Source organism: Protomyctophum parallelum (assembly GCF_964188405.1).
Source record: "Protomyctophum parallelum genome assembly, chromosome: 16".
Lineage (NCBI taxonomy): Eukaryota > Metazoa > Chordata > Actinopteri > Myctophiformes > Myctophidae > Protomyctophum > Protomyctophum parallelum.
In genome coordinates, this window is record NC_139711.1 from 43342534 (window position 1) to 43355033 (window position 12500).

The 12500-nt window shown below is 44.2% G+C and overlaps 1 protein-coding gene across 3 annotated transcripts in view; it reads left to right on the forward strand.

Annotated features, from left to right (window-relative positions):
- The window catches only part of b4galt1l (DP-Gal:betaGlcNAc beta 1,4- galactosyltransferase, polypeptide 1, like), a 390521-nt gene that overhangs the window by 17356 nt on the left and 360665 nt on the right, over positions 1 to 12500 (forward strand). The gene's annotated exons all lie outside the window — the stretch shown is intronic.

Consider the following 12500-nt stretch of genomic DNA (forward strand, 5'->3'; position numbering starts at 1 on the left):
TTGGCATGAGAAAACATAAAATGTTTACATTGCCAAAGCAAGTGTCACAATATAATAAACAGTTGAGAATGGGGAGTATATACAGTTGGAGGGGGTAGAGCATTGAGTAAACAGAGCTATATGTCACATTGCATAGTTATAAAGCTTTTTGGAGACAAATAGCAAGTGTTGCAGTCACTTTGGGACAAATAGCAGCATTTCTATTCTCAATACTATTTAAATAGTATACAAAAACACCCCAGATTTAAGATCTGTTTGAAGGTAGCAGCTCTGTTTACATGTGCAGTAGGTCTACTTGCTACAGATAGCAGTCCTTAGGGTGGTTGGATTCCATTGGCTAACCTTCTTTTGTCACAACAGTTCATATTCTACTCAATAATGCATTCAGTCAACCTCCTCGACATCCCCAACACAAAGAAACCAACCCGGGCTGCACCCTCCCTGCCTATGGAACTCACTCCCAGCTCACATACAATTTACAATCTAGGCATTTATCAGACGCTGAGAAACTAACCTCTGTCCAATAGTAGAATATCTGTACAATGAAACGATGGTATGATGCGTATAGACTCTAGTGCTATGTCTAGTTGTCCAAACATGCTATCTAAATTATACTGTAAGTTCAGCCTTTGCGTACGCCCAGTGCAAGGTCGTCGAGGCTAGGGCAAGTGCTACAGGCAGGTGCTACGGGCTAAGATGGAGTCTGAAGAGGTGGTTTTTCAAACTACGGCGGAAGATTGGGAGTGAGTTTGCAGTTCTGATTACAATGGGGAGTTCATTCCATATAGTTTTTGAGCCAGACCCAGTGTTTTTAGCATGCCAGCCTCCCTGTGTTGGCTGATCTGAGGTCGGTGCCGGAGGGTTTGTAGGGTCAGCCCTTGAAGATATGGGCGTGCCGGCTCACAACACGTGACAAATCGTCAGTTTTTAGATTGAATTATATTCTGCCTTATTTGCAGAGTATATTCTTGTAGTCCGGCAGCCTTCTTTTGTTTAAAGTGGGAAATTTGGTATATAGTCTTTTTTTATTGGCCTAAAATATTGTCTATATACATACATTCATGAATCCACTTGCTGACCGGCTGTTAGTAAATTGGGCAATTCATTTTTTCAGGCAAAATTGTCAAACTTTCCTTTTACTTTAAGTATCATGTGACATGTCAAACTAGGGGTTTTTCATGGTTCTGAATCCATTCAAAGCATTAGTTTTGCACAAAAAACACTCCTTGGGCTAAAAACGGCCATATAAATCATGACAAATGTGATGAGGTCAGCACATTTTGGGCAAGTGGCTATGGCTGTTTTTAGCCCAAGGAGTGTATAAACTAATGCTTGTAATGGAGTTTTGCCTGCCATAGGATGTTAATGGTAGGGTCACAAGAAACCCCTATAAAATAAATTATATTATGTATATAGACAATATTTTAGGCCAATAAAAAAAGACGACAAATTTCCCACCCGTCCACCTCGACTGCCGGACTATAGCGCTATCTATCTAAGCTTTTTGTAAACACTACAGATTATCGTGCCTCTTCCATTTCAAGTACCAGGAAATAATGAGACATGGTTTATTATTCCTGTCGGCCTGCAGCGCCCAGTGGGAGAGAAGGAACACGGACACAACAGGCTGGCTGTTGTGAAACAACCTCATCTCTATCTTTAACCCATTTTGACCTGAGGACGATTCTACGAATGCCTTCTACATGCTAACAGTTTTCTGAAAAACTTGTGTTTCTTTTCATGTCAAGGACCTCCAAAAATATATATGTATAATTGCCCACCGACCCCCGTCTGAAAATATGTCGTTCCAGGGACTATATTTTGAGTTAAAAACGTTTGCTCTGAAAGCAATATATTTTCAAAGATTTGCGCCACATTTTCTCGATTTTTCAAAAATAGAAGACTTACAAGCTCATATTGCGGCACTCGGTGCTGCGCTATGCACTTGTAGATCTGCTACTTTTCAATAGCTAAAGCATGACATAATGCTTGAAAGACCAAAAGGGGTTCCCGTACAGCATGGGTTAAAACGAAGCTTTTTGTACATTTTTTTTGTAATCACATGGTCATTACTGAACCGTCAGGTTCAGCACAAAATGAAAATCCTGGTTTTACAAAACTAGGAAAGCATTTTATTATAGATTTACGGCTAAACCCCTTATCCCTAAACTTCTTTGCCTTTTTTTTTTTACTATTTTGAAAAACATTTTTGAATAGTTCAACTAGCCAATCTATCTACATCGACGTGTTGTGAGCTTGTAGACTGGCCATTTTAACTATTCAAAAATGTTTAGCAAAATAGTAAAAGGCCTATTCATAGTCTGGATTTTCGGTGGTAAGGTGACCACCGCTCCGGTGGTGAGCTGACCACCGGAGCTGAAATAACGTTGAGCGGTGGTGAGTAAAAACAGAGAGAAGGGCTGGAGCGGTGGCGGTGGTTTGCTCTTCACCGCGGCTCGTGACGTCATGTTGTAGTTCGGTGGTCACCCCACCACCGTAAAACCAGACTATGTATGAGCCTTTAGGGTCCTATTTCCGTCCATGCTATCCTTATCCCTAAACTATCCCTAAACTTACCATACAGGCCATACAGTATATCATTCTGGGGGTCCGGGGCCATACAGTATATCATTCTGGGGGTCCGGGGCCATACAGTATATCATTCTGGGGGTCCTTGACACCAACAAAGTTTGAGAACCACTGATTTAGAAGGAATGTGACTAGAGTTAATCTCTACCGCTGGTCGAGTCACCCTGACTGACCGACCGCTGGCAGCTTTGTCTGCTCTGTGTGTCAAGTGTGCATGTGTCAAGCGTGCGTGTGTGTGTGTGTGTAATGTGTGTGTGTGTGTGTGTGTGGGGGGGATTGTTTTTAAATTCCATGGATTAGCCTGCCTGCAGCTGTTGGATTTAAAGGGATATTTCACATGTTTGGGGTAATTGTATTATCTCCTCTGGCTAGCTGAACTGCCCATCCCTGTAGCTGTGTGTCTGTCCACACTTCTCACAGAAAGCCCGTCAGGCACGTAGCGTAGTCATTAAATCAATGACGTGTGACACATCTTTAGCATTTAGCTAAATATACTCTTAACCCATTTAGGCCTGACGTCGAAATGAAAAAATGAAGTCTTCTAAATCATGACAATTTTCTGAAAAACCTCATGTTTCTGTATCAGTGGTGCTCAATATTTCATGTCAAGGACCCCAAAAATTATATGTAATAGGCCGCTGACCCCGATTTGAAAATATGTTGTTCCAGGGACCTCCCAGAAGCAAAGATTTGCGTTAAAAACGTTCACTCTGAAAGAATATACATTCAAAGATTTGAGCCACATTTTCAAGATTAAAAAAATAAATAGCAGACCTACAAGCTCATAGCGCGGCACATTACGAGCTTGTAGATCTGCTATTTTTCAATAGATAAAGCATAACATGATGCTTAAAACACCAACAGGGGTTCCCGTCCAGAATGGGTTGATACAGAGCCACTTACAGTAAGCAAGAACAACACATACATATAATACATAGTATATAATAATACATCAAATGCATAGAAATAGTCATCAAGGATCATAAGTAAACCGAGAACCTCACATCCGTCTAACAGTTGAATATCTATATAATGAAACTATGTAAACACAATAGAGCGTCGCAGTCCCGCCCCCTACCAGGGCCCAGTCCCGCCCCCTACCAGGGCCCAGTCCCGCCCCCTACCAGGGCCCAGTCCCGCCCCCTACCAGGGCCCAGTCCCGCCCCCTACCAGGGCCCAGTCCCGCCCCTACCAGGGCCCAGTCCCGCCCCTTACCAGGGCCCAGTCCCGCCCCCTACCAGGGCCCAGTCCCGCCCCCTACCAGGGCCCAGTCCCGCCCCCTACCAGGGCCCAGTCCCGCCCCCTACCTGGGCCCAGTCCCGCCCCCTACCAGGGCCCAGTCCCGCCCCCTACCAGGGCCCAGTCCCGCCCCCTAGCAGGGTCCAGGAAATTATTCCCCGTTCATTTTCCTCATAGACATTTCAAAAAGTATTTATTTAAAGACCTTTTAAGCCTCGTACAAAGCCAACTGGAGTTGTGACAAATCATGACAACAAACACAATTTTTCAGGCCGAACAAATAATTAGAAATAAGAAGAAAACGGAAGCCTCCTCAGAACTCCAAAGTGTTCATTTTTTTCCCGTAAATGTTTGCAGTTCAGTTCTGACTGCAATGGGGAGTTCATTCCATAGTTCAGTCCTGACTGCAATGGGGAGTTCATTCCATAGTTTGAGATGCAGTTCAGTTCTGACTGCAATGGGGAGTTCATTCCATAGTTTGAGATGCAGTTCAGTTCTGACTGCAATGGGGAGTTCATTCCATAGTTTGGGAGCCAGACAGAACGGACCCACGTGACCAAAGTAACCCAACCGTTGCTGTTCACACGCGAGAGTGAATGGTTTAACTTTACTTTGAAACGCTCCTGGAAACTCAAACAGACGTCAGTGTGTTTCGGATGCAAACAACCACTGATCCCGATTGTGATTCTTTCATGTACACAAGGTTATCAGATAAGCTGGTGCAATAATACTAATAAAACACATTAAAAATCCACCACCCCGTTTGAATCCGCCTCGGTGCATCCGGCTTTGTCGAGCGTCGACGTACGTACACAATCGGCCCGTGGGGGGAGGGGGGGGGGGGGGGGGGGGGGTTTGAGGCTGTCAGCTAAATTGGGGAGAAAAAGGGGTAAAAGGCATCAAATGTGATGTTTGAAAGGGGGTTGTAATAAAATATCTTATCGCTATAGTGGCAGTTTTTAACCAGGTCTATTCTGCATGATGTGTGGTCGATCATGTTCTTAAATGTCAACTGTCTTGACTGTCCAAAACTACTTTTCTGTCTGTCTGGCTGGCTGGCCAACATGAACTGTCTGTCTGTCTGTCTGTCTGGCTGGCTGGCCAACATGAACTGTCTGTCTGTCTGGCTGGCTGGCTGGCTGGCCAACATGAACTGTCTGTCTGGCTGGCTGGCTGGCTGGCCAACATGAACTGTCTGTCTGTCTGTCTGTCTGTCTGGCTGTCTGGCTGGCTGGCTGGCTGGTGACTGACTGACTGACCAACATGAGTCGATGTAGTCGTCTCTAACTATAATGCATTTTGGCTGTGCCTTGATGGCGTCATAATGGCTGATTTTACACCTGGCTGCGTGGTGAAAATTGCCGATCTACAAGCTCACAGTGTGTCGCAGATTGTAGATCTGGCTATTTTCAGAGCACGACACCTGTGCACAACCAAACAGAATGACTTGTCTTTTGACGAAACCGTCAATATATTTTGTGTGTTTCTTTTTTTTAATCATACTTTTAGTCGACATAATCAACACTGACTGCATGAAGGGTTTTGGGTCACTTTTCCAGCTCGAGCTCACTTCCTGTTTTCTTGTCTGTCCATTTCCTCTTCCCGCTCTCCTTTCACTTCCTGCTTCCCTCGCCGCGCAAACCGCATGTCCGTCAGGCCTCTCTGACCAATGGGCTCGGAGGAGGTGGGTGAGGCCCGCCCTCTTTGCTTGTTCTTGACCAATAGCGGCGACCCGTACGCTGGCTGCCTGAGAGGGAGGCGGTCCTACTGGTAATATGAGCTTTCTTTCTTTCTTTCTTGCTATGCTCTCTGTCTTCCTGTATATTATCTCTCTAAGCTCTGTTACTGTCTCCTCTGTTACTGTCTCCTCTGTTACTGTCTCTGTTACTGTCTCCTCTGTTACTGTCTCTGTTACTGTCTCCTCTGCTACTGTCTCCTCTGTTACTGTCTCTGTTACTGTCTCCTCTGTTACTGTCTCCTCTGTTACTGTCTCTGTTACTGTCTCCTCTGTTACTGTCTCTGTTACTGTCTCCTCTGCTACTGTCTCCTCTGTTACTGTCTCCTCTGTTACTGTCTGTTACTGTCTCCTCTGTTACTGTCTCTGTTACTGTCTCCTCTGTTACTGTCTCTGTTACTGTCTCCTCTGTTACTGTCTCCTCTGTTACTGTCTCCTCTGTTACTGTCTCTGTTACTGTCTCCTCTGTTACTGTCTCCTCTGTTACTGTCTCCTCTGTTACTGTCTCTGTTACTGTCTCTGTTACTGTCTCCTCTGTTACTGTCTCTGTTACTGTCTCTGTTACTGTCTCCTCTGTTACTGTCTCTGTTACTGTCTCCTCTGTTACTGTCTCTGTTACTGTCTCCTCTGTTACTGTCTCTGTTACTGTCTCCTCTGTTACTGTCTCTGTTACTGTCTCCTCTGTTACTGTCTCTGTTACTGTCTCTGTTACTGTCTCCTCTGTTACTGTCTCCTCTGTTACTGTCTCCTCTGTTACTGTCTCCTCTGTTACTGTCTCTGTTACTGTCTCCTCTGCTACTGTCTCCTCTGTTACTGTCTCCTCTGTTACTGTCTCCTCTGTTACTGTCTCTGTTACTGTCTCCTCTGCTACTGTCTCCTCTGTTACTGTCTCCTCTGTTACTGTCTGTTACTGTCTCCTCTGTTACTGTCTCTGTTACTGTCTCCTCTGTTACTGTCTCTGTTACTGTCTCCTCTGTTACTGTCTCCTCTGTTACTGTCTCCTCTGTTACTGTCTCTGTTACTGTCTCCTCTGTTACTGTCTCCTCTGTTACTGTCTCCTCTGTTACTGTCTCCTCTGTTACTGTCTCTGTTACTGTCTCCTCTGTTACTGTCTCTGTTACTGTCTCCTCTGTTACTGTCTCTGTTACTGTCTCCTCTGTTACTGTCTCTGTTACTGTCTCTGTTACTGTCTCCTCTGTTACTGTCTCCTCTGTTACTGTCTCTGTTACTGTCTCTGTTACTGTCTCCTCTGTTACTGTCTCCTCTGTTACTGTCTGTTACTGTCTCTGTTACTGTCTCCTCTGTTACTGTCTCTGTTACTGTCTCTGTTACTGTCTCCTCTGTTACTGTCTCCTCTGTTACTGTCTCTGTTACTGTCTCCTCTGTTACTGTCTCCTCTGTTACTGTCTCTGTTACTGTCTCCTCTGTTACTGTCTCTGTTACTGTCTCCTCTGTTACTGTCTCTGTTACTGTCTCTGTTACTGTCTCCTCTGTTACTGTCTCCTCTGTTACTGTCTCTGTTACTGTCTCTGTTACTGTCTCTGTTACTGTCTCCTCTGTTACTGTCTCCTCTGTTACTGTCTCCTCTGTTACTGTCTCTGTTACTGTCTCCTCTGTTACTGTCTCTGTTACTGTCTCTGTTACTGTCTCCTCTGTTACTGTCTCTGTTACTGTCTCCTCTGTTACTGTCTCTGTTACTGTCTCTGTTACTGTCTCCTCTGTTACTGTCTCCTCTGTTACTGTCTCCTCTGTTACTGTCTCTGTTACTGTCTCCTCTGTTACTGTCTCTGTTACTGTCTCCACTGTTACTGTCTCTTGTTACTGTCTCCTCTGTTACTGTCTCCTCTGTTACTGTCTCCTCTGTTACTGTCTCTGTTACTGTCTCCTCTGTTACTGTCTCTGTTACTGTCTCTGTTACTGTCTCCTCTGTTACTGTCTCCTCTGTTACTGTCTCCTCTGTTACTGTCTCTGTTACTGTCTCCTCTGTTACTGTCTCCTCTGTTACTGTCTCTTCTGTTACTGTCTCTGTTACTGTCTCCTCTGTTACTGTCTCCTCTGTTACTGTCTCTGTTACTGTCTCCTCTGTTACTGTCTCTGTTACTGTCTCCTCTGTTACTGTCTCTGTTACTGTCTCTGTTACTGTCTCCTCTGTTACTGTCTCCTCTGTTACTGTCTCTGTTACTGTCTCCTCTGTTACTGTCTCTGTTACTGTCTCCTCTGTTACTGTCTCCTCTGTTACTGTCTCTGTTACTGTCTCCTCTGTTACTGTCTCCTCTGTTACTGTCTCTGTTACTGTCTCCTCTGTTACTGTCTCTGTTACTGTCTCTGTTACTGTCTCTGTTACTGTCTCCTCTGTTACTGTCTCCTCTGTTACTGTCTCTGTTACTGTCTCCTCTGTTACTGTCTCTGTTACTGTCTCTGTTACTGTCTCTGTTACTGTCTCCTCTGTTACTGTCTCCTCTGTTACTGTCTCTGTTACTGTCTCTGTTACTGTCTCTGTTACTGTCTCCTCTGTTACTGTCTCTGTTACTGTCTCCTCTGTTACTGTCTCCTCTGTTACTGTCTCCTCTGTTACTGTCTCTGTTACTGTCTCCTCTGTTACTGTCTCTGTTACTGTCTCTGTTACTGTCTCCTCTGTTACTGTCTCCTCTGTTACTGTCTCTGTTACTGTCTCCTCTGTTACTGTCTCTGTTACTGTCTCCTCTGTTACTGTCTCTGTTACTGTCTCTGTTACTGTCTCCTCTGTTACTGTCTCCTCTGTTACTGTCTCTGTTACTGTCTCCTCTGTTACTGTCTCTGTTACTGTCTCTGTTACTGTCTCCTCTGTTACTGTCTCTGTTACTGTCTCTGTTACTGTCTCTGTTACTGTCTCCTCTGTTACTGTCTCCTCTGTTACTGTCTCCTCTGTTACTGTCTCCTCTGTTACTGTCTCTGTTACTGTCTCTGTTACTGTCTCTGTTACTGTCTCTGTTACTGTCTCTGTTACTGTCTCCTCTGTTACTGTCTCCTCTGTTACTGTCTCTGTTACTGTCTCCTCTGTTACTGTCTCTGTTACTGTCTCTGTTACTGTCTCTGTTACTGTCTCTGTTACTGTCTCCTCTGTTACTGTCTCCTCTGTTACTGTCTCTGTTACTGTCTCCTCTGTTACTGTCTCCTCTGTTACTGTCTCCTCTGTTACTGTCTCCTCTGTTACTGTCTCCTCTGTTACTGTCTCCTCTGTTACTGTCTCTGTTACTGTCTCTGTTACTGTCTCCTCTGTTACTGTCTCTGTTACTGTCTCCTCTGTTACTGTCTCTGTTACTGTCTCTGTTACTGTCTCTGTTACTGTCTCCTCTGTTACTGTCTCTGTTACTGTCTCTGTTACTGTCTCTGTTACTGTCTCTGTTACTGTCTCTGTTACTGTCTCCTCTGTTACTGTCTCTGTTACTGTCTCTGTTACTGTCTCTGTTACTGTCTCTGTTACTGTCTCTGTTACTGTCTCTGTTACTGTCTCCTCTGTTACTGTCTCTGTTACTGTCTCTGTTACTGTCTCCTCTGTTACTGTCTCTGTTACTGTCTCCTCTGTTACTGTCTCTGTTACTGTCTCTGTTACTGTCTCTGTTACTGTCTCTGTTACTGTCTCTGTTACTGTCTCTGTTACTGTCTCTGTTACTGTCTCTGTTACTGTCTCCTCTGTTACTGTCTCTGTTACTGTCTCTGTTACTGTCTCTGTTACTGTCTCTGTTACTGTCTCTGTTACTGTCTCTGTTACTGTCTCTGTTACTGTCTCTGTTACTGTCTCTGTTACTGTCTCTGTTACTGTCTCCTCTGTTACTGTCTCCTCTGTTACTGTCTCCTCTGTTACTGTCTCCTCTGTTACTGTCTCTGTTACTGTCTCTGTTACTGTCTCCTCTGTTACTGTCTCTGTTACTGTCTCCTCTGTTACTGTCTCCTCTGTTACTGTCTCCTCTGTTACTGTCTCCTCTGTTACTGTCTCTGTTACTGTCTCCTCTGTTACTGTCTCTGTTACTGTCTCTGTTACTGTCTCTGTTACTGTCTCTGTTACTGTCTCTGTTACTGTCTCTGTTACTGTCTCTGTTACTGTCTCTGTTACTGTCTCTGTTACTGTCTCCTCTGTTACTGTCTCTGTTACTGTCTCCTCTGTTACTGTCTCTGTTACTGTCTCCTCTGTTACTGTCTCTGTTACTGTCTCTGTTACTGTCTCTGTTACTGTCTCTGTTACTGTCTCTGTTACTGTCTCCGTTACTGTCTCCTCTGTTACTGTCTCTGTTACTGTCTCTGTTACTGTCTCTGTTACTGTCTCCTCTGTTACTGTCTCCTCTGTTACTGTCTCCTCTGTTACTGTCTCTGTTACTGTCTCTGTTACTGTCTCTGTTACTGTCTCTGTTACTGTCTCCTCTGTCACTGTCTCCTCTGTTACTGTCTCCTCTGTTACTGTCTCTGTTACTGTCTCCTCTGTTACTGTCTCTGTTACTGTCTCCTCTGTCACTGTCTCCTCTGTTACTGTCTCTGTTACTGTCTCTGTTACTGTCTCTGTTACTGTCTCTGTTACTGTCTCCTCTGTTACTGTCTCTGTTACTGTCTCTGTTACTGTCTCTGTTACTGTCTCTGTTACTGTCTCTGTTACTGTCTCCTCTGTTACTGTCTCTGTTACTGTCTCCTCTGTTACTGTCTCCTCTGTTACTGTCTCTGTTACTGTCTCTGTTACTGTCTCTGTTACTGTCTCCTCTGTTACTGTCTCCTCTGTTACTGTCTCCTCTGTTACTGTCTCTGTTACTGTCTCTGTTACTGTCTCTGTTACTGTCTCTGTTACTGTCTCTGTTACTGTCTCCTCTGTTACTGTCTCCTCTGTTACTGTCTCTGTTACTGTCTCTTGTTACTGTCTCCTCTGTTACTGTCTCCTCTGTTACTGTCTCTGTTACTGTCTCTGTTACTGTCTCTTGTTACTGTCTCCTCTGTTACTGTCTCTGTTACTGTCTCCTCTGTTACTGTCTCTGTTACTGTCTCTGTTACTGTCTCTGTTACTGTCTCTGTTACTGTCTCTGTTACTGTCTCTGTTACTGTCTCTGTTACTGTCTCCTCTGTTACTGTCTCTGTTACTGTCTCCTCTGTTACTGTCTCTGTTACTGTCTCCTCTGAGTGGCAGATGTTTCATGTTGTAACAACGATCTGAAAAGACCTGCAGGGCCCAAGGAATGAATGAATTAATACCTGGCTGAGTGGCAGTCAATGAGAGGGTTCACATAGCACATTCAAGACATTCCTGGAAATATTTGTTAAATTCCTTTTAAACAAAAAGACAAACTAAAACTTATTCCAGTCCTGGAAAAGGTTTGGAATTTATCAAGGGTCCTGGAAAAATAGTTGGCTATGCATTGTTTTTGTCTTATTGATTTTCTTTCCAAAACATAATGTATAACATTACAAAAAAAAGTCATTATTCGCCAAACGGGCAGCGTGATTGCAGCCTAACGTGTACCAGTACTTGTTACCTTCTGAGGGGACTCAGGGGAGAGTAGGGCAGTCTGGGCAGACAGACAGACAACACCCTGCCGTGTGTAAGAACTCTGAGGCTTATTTGTCAGGATAATGCATTGCTAATGCATGGGAAGAGATTTGGAGATATAATCAGTAATCACCAATCCTATTCCTATGAAAGTCATATCTGAGATAAGAACTTGATAAGAAAATAATTCGCTCAGTCATGATTGTGTAACTATGAACTATGAAGGCGTAATGGTACGACGTTGATCTGCGCGTTTCTACAGTACACGATGAGCAGTGGCAGTGTAAGTAGCCTACAGAACAACCGCACACAAAATATGTTTTATGACATTAGACATGGATGGATTAAGAATAAATTCCGTTTGGGGCAAAAATATCAATTCCCCATGCAGTCTATTTCAACGTTGGGTTATGTAGCCTTTTGACTTGAGAGTTATACAAATCAATTAATCGCAAATCGTGACAAAAAGAACAGATCTACAAGCTCACAACGTGCTGCAGAATGATCCTATATATGCTCTAGCCTCTAATCTAGGTCCTAGGATAGGTAGCAAAACATAGCTATTATTCTATATGGCTGTAGTGTTGCTACACAGCCTGTCTTTGGGCATTGTTGGTGCACATACATGTTGGAGTAAGAGACTCATGTTTGCGCTGCATGATTGGAAACCGCGTTAACCCATTCTGACCGGGCACCCATTTTGGTGTTAGCATCATGTCATGCTTTAGCTATTGGAAAATAGCAGATCTACAAGCTCATATCGCGCCACCGAGTGGCGCGATACGAGCTTGTAGGTCTGCTATTTTTGAAAAAAATCGAAGAACGACTGACATTTTTAGAATCTGATCTCAGGTCAGAATGGGTTCATCAGACCAGTGTGTGTCCAGTGGAAACCTCGTATGAATCTGATCTCAGGTCAGAATGGATTAAATATTCTGCAAAAGTTTGGAAAACAAGACGGTGACTTGACATGCCCCGCTCCGCTCCGTTCTCCTCGGGCACGTTGCTCCTGAAAGCTGAGGAAGGCGTGGTCGCCCCTGCTCTTTACTAAACCTCTCATTAAGACATTAATGTCAAACTGTATTTATTGGAATTCACCGTGAGAGCGTAAACATTTTGTTAAGCTCTGGGCAAAGTGCGACCTTTTCATCGATCGGTATGTTGACGTCAGCACTGTGTTTGCTAGGGCGTGTGTGTGTGTGTGTGTGTGTGTGTGTGTGTGTGTGTGTGTGTGTGTGTGTGTGTGTGTGTGTGTGTGTGTGTGTGTGTGTGTGTGTGTGTGTGTGTGTGTGTGTGTGTGTGTGTGTGTGTGTGTGTGTGTTGTTACACACCACACCAGTGGTGGAAAAATACTCTCATAAGATGGAGATGCCATGATTGTTGTACCTTTTCTGTTTTGTACGTATGTGTACTGTCTACATTACTGAGTTT